The 8268-nt window shown below is 40.9% G+C and overlaps 1 long non-coding RNA gene across 1 annotated transcript; it reads left to right on the plus strand.

The window, feature by feature from the left end:
* Positions 1–413: 413 nt before the first annotated feature.
* On the plus strand, positions 414–6848 carry LOC133269807 (uncharacterized). The gene is made up of 3 exons (XR_009743552.1): positions 414–507; positions 3110–3169; positions 6377–6848. It is a non-coding gene; the product is annotated as an uncharacterized LOC133269807 (long non-coding RNA).
* Positions 6849–8268: the final 1420 nt, after the last annotated feature.

Raw genomic sequence — 8268 nt, forward strand, 5'->3', positions numbered from 1 at the left:
AGCTACATTTAGGCTACCTTGGAAGCTGAAGCTGGCACTGCATCATCAGCACAGAGCCCACCTCAGGTTAATTTAATCAATGTCATTTTACTGCTTTTTATAGCTCAGTAACTCCATTCCAATCCAGTCTGGTTACCCTTAAGCACCATCCATTTGCGCCATCGCTCTGTGAAGGCACAAACTGTGACAAAACAAACACACCCCTAGAAACATCTCAACAGAGAGATGCACTGCTTAGCAGATATAATGGGCAAGTTCCTCTTTTGTTTTTTCTCAATGGCCAGATCACCAGAAATGCAAGGCAGAACCTGACAGAGAAATCTTGGCGTCTTTAATGACCACCCTAGAAAGAGAAGTCCTGCCTTGGAGATGTCCTGACAGGTGGTGGCTCTCAGATGGATTTATTCAGACAAAACAATGATAAACTGATACTGAAATCCCTAAGCAACATAGCAGTTTAAAGGGAGGAACATCAGGCTGAAACCAAAACCCAGTGGAAGTAAATATGTAAGGAATGAAAAAGCAACCACTGGACACATGGAGGAAGAGCACTGGCCTTAGTTTCTATATTGCTTGCATTTGTGCTGAAAAACAACTCCCAGCATTTTCAAGAAAAGATGACATGGGCACCATCCAGGTCCAGCAGCAGAAGCCTGGTGGGTCAGAAGCACCATAAGTTTCCTGAATGTGTATCAGCTAGGACAACTGCAGTCTTTGCCTGTTTGCAGACACCTGCCATCACCTCTCCCCCAGGCTGAACCCAGGAAACATGGGTACCGGGGGCTCCCTCTAGGCCAGGACACTGGGGGCTCCGCAGGTGGCTCCCTTCCAGTATCTGAAAGGGGCCTACAAGGATGCTGGAGAGGAACTCTTCATTAGGGACTGTAGTGATAGGACAAGGGGTAATGGGTTTAAACTTAAACAGGGGAAGCTCAGGTTAGGTATAAGGAAGAAGTTCTTTACTGTAAGGGTGGTGAGGCACTGGAATGGGTTGCCCAAGGAAGTTGTGAATGCTCCATCCCTGGCGGTGTTCAAGGCCAGGTTGGACGAGGCCTTGGGTGACATGGTTTAGTGTGAGGTGTGCCTGCGCATGGCAGGGGGGTTGGAACTGGATGATCTTAAGGTCCTTTCCAACACAACCATTCTGTGATTCTATGCTGGGGGCACAGGGCTGTTAGCCAGTGCCTGTCCCAGCCAGGAGCAGAGCAGCAGAGGGCATCAGGGCAGCCCCAGCCCTCAGCATCTGGCACCTCTCTGAGGACAGGGACAGGAATGGGCTGAGGCTGGGCTGGGATGTGAACCCACGTGGGCCTGGCTTGTCAGGGCTGATGACCAGGCAGGGCTGTGGGTAGCTGTAGACCAGCTCCCCGCCACGTCCCTCCCCACATTCCCACAACAGGAGCTGATGGCCCCGGGGGCTGATGTGGGGTCCTGAGATATAGGCAGCGGACGGGGAGCCTCAACAAGGTTGGGCAGGGACAGGCAAACATGGTGGTGCCCCCAGGGCCCAACAGCATAGGAGATTATTTATGTAGCTTTAGGCCAAGGATTAGATAGTAAAGTATAATCTGGCTTTCTCCACAGTTGAGCTTTTGCTGCTTTGATGCTCACTGACGCGAAACTGTATCTCCAAATAAGATTTGTTGGTGAACATTTGGGCTGTTTTGAAGAGTAAGGTATTGAGTAAGGCTGATTTAATGTTTTCTCTTTTGCACAGACTTCCTTTCTAACTACTGTGCTGATGACAGGGCCAGCTTCAGTCATGAGGAAAATGCTTCTAGTGTGTAATGTATCTGAGGCAGCAGATTGCTACAGCCAGCAAAACACACGGCCTTATGGGCTGGCTGTTGAATATGAGGAAGTCATGCATAGGAAAGCAGCTAGTGCTGGGGAAGGGCGGGCAGAAAGGCAGAGGAGACTTTAAGAGCAGCACCCCTAAGACCTCCAGGAATATCCTTTTCCTGGCACCACAGCAGCAAAGCCCAGCTCCCTAACCAAAATCATAGAACCAGAGAATCACAGAATGGTTTGTTTGGAAGGGACTTTTGAAGCTCATCTAGTTCAACTCCTCTCCCACAGGCAGGGACATCTTTCACTAGACCAGTTGCTCAAAGCCCCATCCAACCTGGCCTTGAACACTGCCAGGGATGGGTCCCTATGTTGTCCCAACATCAGGGTTCTTCACCTGGTGTGCAGAGAGACAATTAACACACAATCAAAATATTTATTTCATGTCTGTGCAGAGATGGGTGCTAGGTGGTGACTCCACAAAGCTAGCATACCTTCAGTCTGCCAGCTAGCCACTTTATCCATTTCAAATAGTGAAAATCAGTGTTTTTGTACATGTAACAGTCTGTATCTATAGTCATTGGCTCTCACAGTCTCTTGCTTCTGTTTAAAGACACAGTATGTGTATTTCACTATGCATGTTTGATGAGTTTAGGGTCTTTTATCTCAGGGGGTGGGACTTTTAGCATTATAACGAACCATGTTCCTTTAGGGACAATTATCTTCTGATTTGTTGAGCTTTTCAAAATTACTTCTGTATTTTGGACCCTAATCTGTCTGAATTGTTACTCTTCTGATCCAGAGGGTCTCTTTTATCCATCTTGTACCTCTCCTCAAGCTCTGTGAGCTTGAAAGAAAACACTTTGTCCTTCCTACATGCAAGTCTAAACTCAAGATTTTCAAGCTTTCACACACATAGTCCTTTACAAAATCCAAACTTCATTGCCAGGTAACACTCATCTGTAGTACATGCTCTCTGGCACAGGTTCAGTTCTGGCTCTGGCTTGGCTTCTTCAGGTTTGCAAAGTTTACTTTTTAACTTGGTTTCCCTGTGAAGTGTGAAGGTATTGAATTGCTGCAGACTTAAGTTCTGCTGCAGGTTATTACAATGTCCACCGCAGTGGCATGATGCAACAGCAGTGGATCTACAGAGAGAGCCATGTTGGCTCTATCACAAGATAGAAATTTATCCAACTGCCAGATTCTGAAGAAACCAGTGAGTTTCCTGTCTTAGAAGGAGTAAGAAGAAAATAGGAAAAAAATCAAAAAAACACTGATGTCTTAAGGAACTTTAATGTTAATTTTGCATTTATTTTTTCAGCCAGACTTCTACTGGACCTTGAACATAGCCCCTATCGTTGTGTCCTTTGAAATCATTTTAGTAAGTATGAAATCTAATGCAGTAATAGTGTCAAGCAAGGGAGTCAGTGTTTCCCTATGTGCAGTAAGAGAATTTACAAGCAACACAAAAGGGGGAAGATATTCTCCCATTCCTCAATGAAATTTGTATTCTGCTGTTAAAAGTTCAGTCTATCCAACTTCTTTTGAAGACAGCTGAACTGCATTCAATTCACTCTTCCTCTCAACCCCCTAGTAACTAATATGTTTTTCTTGTAAACCTAATGGAAATTCAGAGCATTCAGGGTTTGGTTGTTGGTTTGTTGGTTTGGTTTGGGGTTTTGTTTGGGTTTTATTGGGTGGGGTGTTTTTTTTTTCCTAAAATATACTATATTTTATATATATATATATATATATATAAAAGCTATAAAGCTGTGGGCATATTTTGCAGATAGGTGTGTCACCTTGTAATTCTGCCAAACACTAGAGCTGTAGAATAATGTAGATTGATACCAGTACAGAATTCAGAAGTGGAGGAGGACAGCACTTTTTCAGTTTGGTTTGGTTTGTTACTGTGGTGGTTTAAGGCTGAACCCAGGACAGTTACACTCATTTTATATTAGAACTACCGAATTAGAAACAAAACAAATGACTATTTTAAGAACCTTTTCTGATTGCTAAAGGTCTGAGTGAATTTTGCAAAAACAAAAAAGTTTTCCACACTCAAGTGCCCTACTTTTCATATACTTTCGCCCAACTATAACATAGTAGTGCACCACAATAGTTTTTCACAGGCTTCTCTCCTTCTGAGGTTCCCAGGAAGGTTCCCAGACACACAGTTTCACAGCAATGCACAAAATTAGGCAGCTGTTAATTAATGTGGGCTAGCCCTTATCCCAGAAGGTTATTGGGAATTTCCTAAAAGGCTGAACTCAAGGTGAAGTAGCACAAAAAAAGCATCTGAGATTAACTGAAGTCATCAAGAAACAAATCTACTGATTGAGACTACTCGTGCTGTGACAGAAACAAACTTGGTTTCCTGCAGAAACAGATTACCATTGTACAGCCAGAAAATACATGCCTGTGTTGACAATTTGACTTATTTCTCTTCAATGTAACCTGCTGCGCATTATAATCCGTAAATTTAAGTGACCTGAATCAAAGCAGCCCTAAATGCAGACGTACTCCTAAACACTTTTATCAGTGAGGATGGGAGATTAGAGGTTAAGGTAGTCCCAGCAATGTTAGTTCTTACTCAGATACTCAGAGCAAATTTTTAATCCACTCCCATGTTTTCTAGAGATAAGTTATCTCATGTAAGAGCTTTTCCCTGGATTCTTATGCACATTAAGTGCACAAGTAACTACTTGTTACCCATCCAAAATTTTGCATGGCAGTGCACAATCTCCAGAGTCTACAGCCTAATTGAAAAGACACAGAAAGCTATTTTCAGAGGGATACCTCAAAAATACATTCAGAACTAATCAGAACTTGTGTCTTTGCCAAGCCCTTGGCCAAAAAGAGATAATATCTGTATATTTTACATAGATTCGAAAAAGAAAGAGAGTTCTAGTGTGAAAAGAAAGTCTGCTGAGAGAAAGGAACAGGTTTTTCTCAGCAGGCTTGAATATGAACAAACTCTCAGGCAAGCTTTGAACCTTTTCTCATAATTGGTGTTGATATAAGAAGAGTGACTGTGTCTAAGAAAAGAAGATGACACCCCTATCCCTGTGGCATGCACTTCAAACCTGATTCAGTGAAATTTTTCCCTTGGTACAATTGTTTCTACTTTAGTGAAATTCCAGCATAACGAGCATTTTATATGCATTGCAGAGGGACTGGAATACTAATTTCTAAATGGAAAATGGTAAACATCTTCCTATATTTAGGCTTGTGACTTTGAAAGGGAAGGCAGGCATGGCTGGAACTCCAAATAGAAATATCTCTGCAGAGATGAAGATATTCAATATCCAGTAAAGATACAAGTTATTTACAACAAATAAATCTCAAATGATGTTTTCTGGTACTGGAACATTCATTCCTAGAATGAACCTTTAAAATTAATAGTTTTTGATTTTGCTTTGGGATATTAAAAAAATTATTACATCACAAAAGGCAGAACATACTAGAATAATAAACTCCTTAATCTAATGATATGATTATATACAAATATTTGCCTATCACAACAGCGTGCTTGAACCATTGCATCTTTAAAATTATATTGACTATCCAAATATGTCAAGCTTCAAGTGAGATTAATATAAGTAAGTTTCTCATTAACTTCTCTTTCTTCCTTGGGAAAATGAGCCATGAACAAATTTCAGAAGGTATGAGGGCTAATTCGGATAAGCAGCCAAAGTGTTGGCGTTTGCCTGATTTATCTTTTGAGTCTGAACCATAAGACTCATAAGCCCAAAACTTTGCATAATTTAGCAAGGTTTTACTAATTTTGTGCAGAAATGAGAGAGAGTTCATGACATCCTCATGCCCCAGGCAGAGGATGTATATAGGCCTTGCAAGACTGGATTTTTTTGTGTAAGGTGTTTTTACCAGCAGAAAAAGACACTTTCCTACCATGCCAGTGTTCAGGACAGAAACCCACCTTTTTAATGAGATTTTTTTTCATTCTTTTTGGAGTGGTGGTAACATGAATGACATGCCTTCTGCCTGCCTATTTTGAAACCTGTGATCTAGAGATGAACAAGGAAAGTAAACTGCTAAACTCATCTTTTGAATGTTTTACAATGACTGTTCCCCATTGTCCCCTAAAGTTAATCTCACACACCTCAGGTTGTTTATAGACACGTTTCTCTTCCTTCTCTCAGCCAACATGGAGATGCTGACCATGAGACATATTGGTAATTTTATCATAAACATGCTGTCCTTCCTGTCATCTAGTTCAAGGGGTGACAAGGGTGGTAGGAAGGCAACAGGGGGAACTGATCCCTTCAGCCTGGGGAGGGAAATTACATCCTTTAGGTCTAGTCCTAGTCCTAGAAAGGGAAGAGGAGTGACCCTCCTTCTAGGACATGTGCTAGAGGAAGGGACGAGAGCAACAGCAAGAAGCAATGTAAGCAAAATGATGAAGGAAAAATTCACAAGACACAGGACTGCAGCACAGCTTTTGGGAAAATACTGGGGGCAACTGACAATACACGGTTCAGGAGCTAGCTGTAGTTTCACCAGACTCATCTGAAACACCTTCAGTGTTCCTGCAATAATGATAACTTCTCCCTGTGTTTGTTCCCAGAGACATTCAAGATTATTTCCATTATAATGTGCAAGTATGTTCCTTGTAGACAACAAACAGCTCTGAACTGAAATATACTACTCAAGTCACCACTGACAATTTAAAGACACCCAAGTTTCAAGTTTTATCAGCTGCAGTAAAAAGAAATCTGTCCATCTGAGTCTGTACAGGTTTACGTAAGTGAGAAAATAGACTGGAAACTTACAGACTATTAGAGAAAATAGGACTGTTTTCAAGATACTACTTCTTCCTCAAAAGGGGCTCTTCACCATACAGCCACATCCACTGGTGAAGGACAGCTGGGAAGCAGTTACTTCTGCTTGATTTACCCAAACTTCATATAAATGGTAACAGTTTCTCACTGAAAGAGTTTTACATATATCATTCAGTTCTGCACTGGAAGCACTCTGCACCCTCACCTCTGTTCTAGACCTTGGTAACTTTTCTGAACATGATATAAAATGTATGTGACAGGAAAACACTTCTTTTATGTAAAACCAACAGCAGTCTATCCACTTCATGCTCACAGGTACAGTATTATTGGCACTTAAATGACAGAGTAGATAAAATAATCTTGTAAAATTCAGTCTTAAATGAATAATAATTATTCCAAAGGCACTATGTGGGCACTAAGCAAAACAAGGATAATATCCTTGCTTCTTCATGCATATATTGAAATTCCAGTATCTTTCCTTAAAATAAATAACCAATCAACCAGAGAACAAGACTGCTGAAAGGTACACACAAAAATTCCTTTGTTTTTCTATCAGGTTGACAGCATGTCTTAAATGAATAAAGTTATCTTCTTTTGAGAGGTACTTAGTGGTTTCCTACAAGGTTATACATATAAGCTAGCACATGAATGAGCACACACTTTCCATCTTCATTATCAATTACGTAGAAAGACAGATTGAGCACATGCCCTTCCTTAAGAAAAGATTATATTTACATGAATTTGTTCATGGCTTAAGCCATTTCTCTCACACGCCTAAACAGTCCTGTTGCCTCTTCATTTCTTTCACAAATTAGACTGTCACTGGGTCATGCCTTGCTATTTAGTTATTTTTAGCCTTCTCATTACACCTGGAAATGTTTGCAGTTAAAGTGCTGCCATCTGGAGTTGTTAATGGCATGCTGGTGGAAGTGTAATCACTGCATGACTTTGTTCTGCACTTCCCCAGGGTGCAGAAAAATGTGATACACATCTAATTTATGTTAGTTTCTGCTTACAGCTGCTCATCATCAAATGTGATAATATATACAACTTGGTGCTCTCCCCCAGTATCTCTCCATCAAAAATTACCTTTGATGTATCAGCAGTCGCTACCATCACCAAAATACACCTGTAGACCTAAAAATAGCTTTAGGTGAAACCTATTGTTTAATTTTTCTAGGAACGGCAAATTTAGGAGCATTTGAAATCAAAATGCAATTATATTCACCTTAGTAGGAGGTTCTTGTCTAGTTTATATTGCCACTAAGAATGATTTTGGGATTCCAATTTCTGCTTTTCGCTCATTTTAAGCTGCAGAAAGGAGATTTTTAGCAGCGTTATCTGATTTGTCTCTGTTATGTGATAGCAGAGGATGAAGTATTATTGTCTTAGCCATAGCAATTTATAAACCAGGATCCTAAATTCTGCCTTCCAGCCAGGGGCTCCTTAGGCTTTGCAAAGGAAACTGTAATGTAGGTGCTTTGCTGGTTGTGGTTGGTTTGTTGTTTTGGGGTTTTTTAACCACAATATTTTACCAGGGAACAACCAAAATTATGTTCATATTCAAAACAAATGTAGTCTTTTTTCCATTTAAACAAGTTATTCTGACTCAAATGAGACTTGGGCTCTTGACTGGAAGAAAGTCAAGAATTACAGAAGAGGCTATAGGAAGAGCTTC

The sequence above is a fragment of the Pezoporus flaviventris genome, unplaced genomic scaffold, assembly GCF_033815535.1.
Source record: "Pezoporus flaviventris isolate CSIRO_AGI_PZ_B2104156 unplaced genomic scaffold, CSIRO_AGI_Pfla_v1 ptg000015l, whole genome shotgun sequence".
Classification (NCBI taxonomy): Eukaryota; Metazoa; Chordata; class Aves; order Psittaciformes; family Psittacidae; genus Pezoporus; species Pezoporus flaviventris.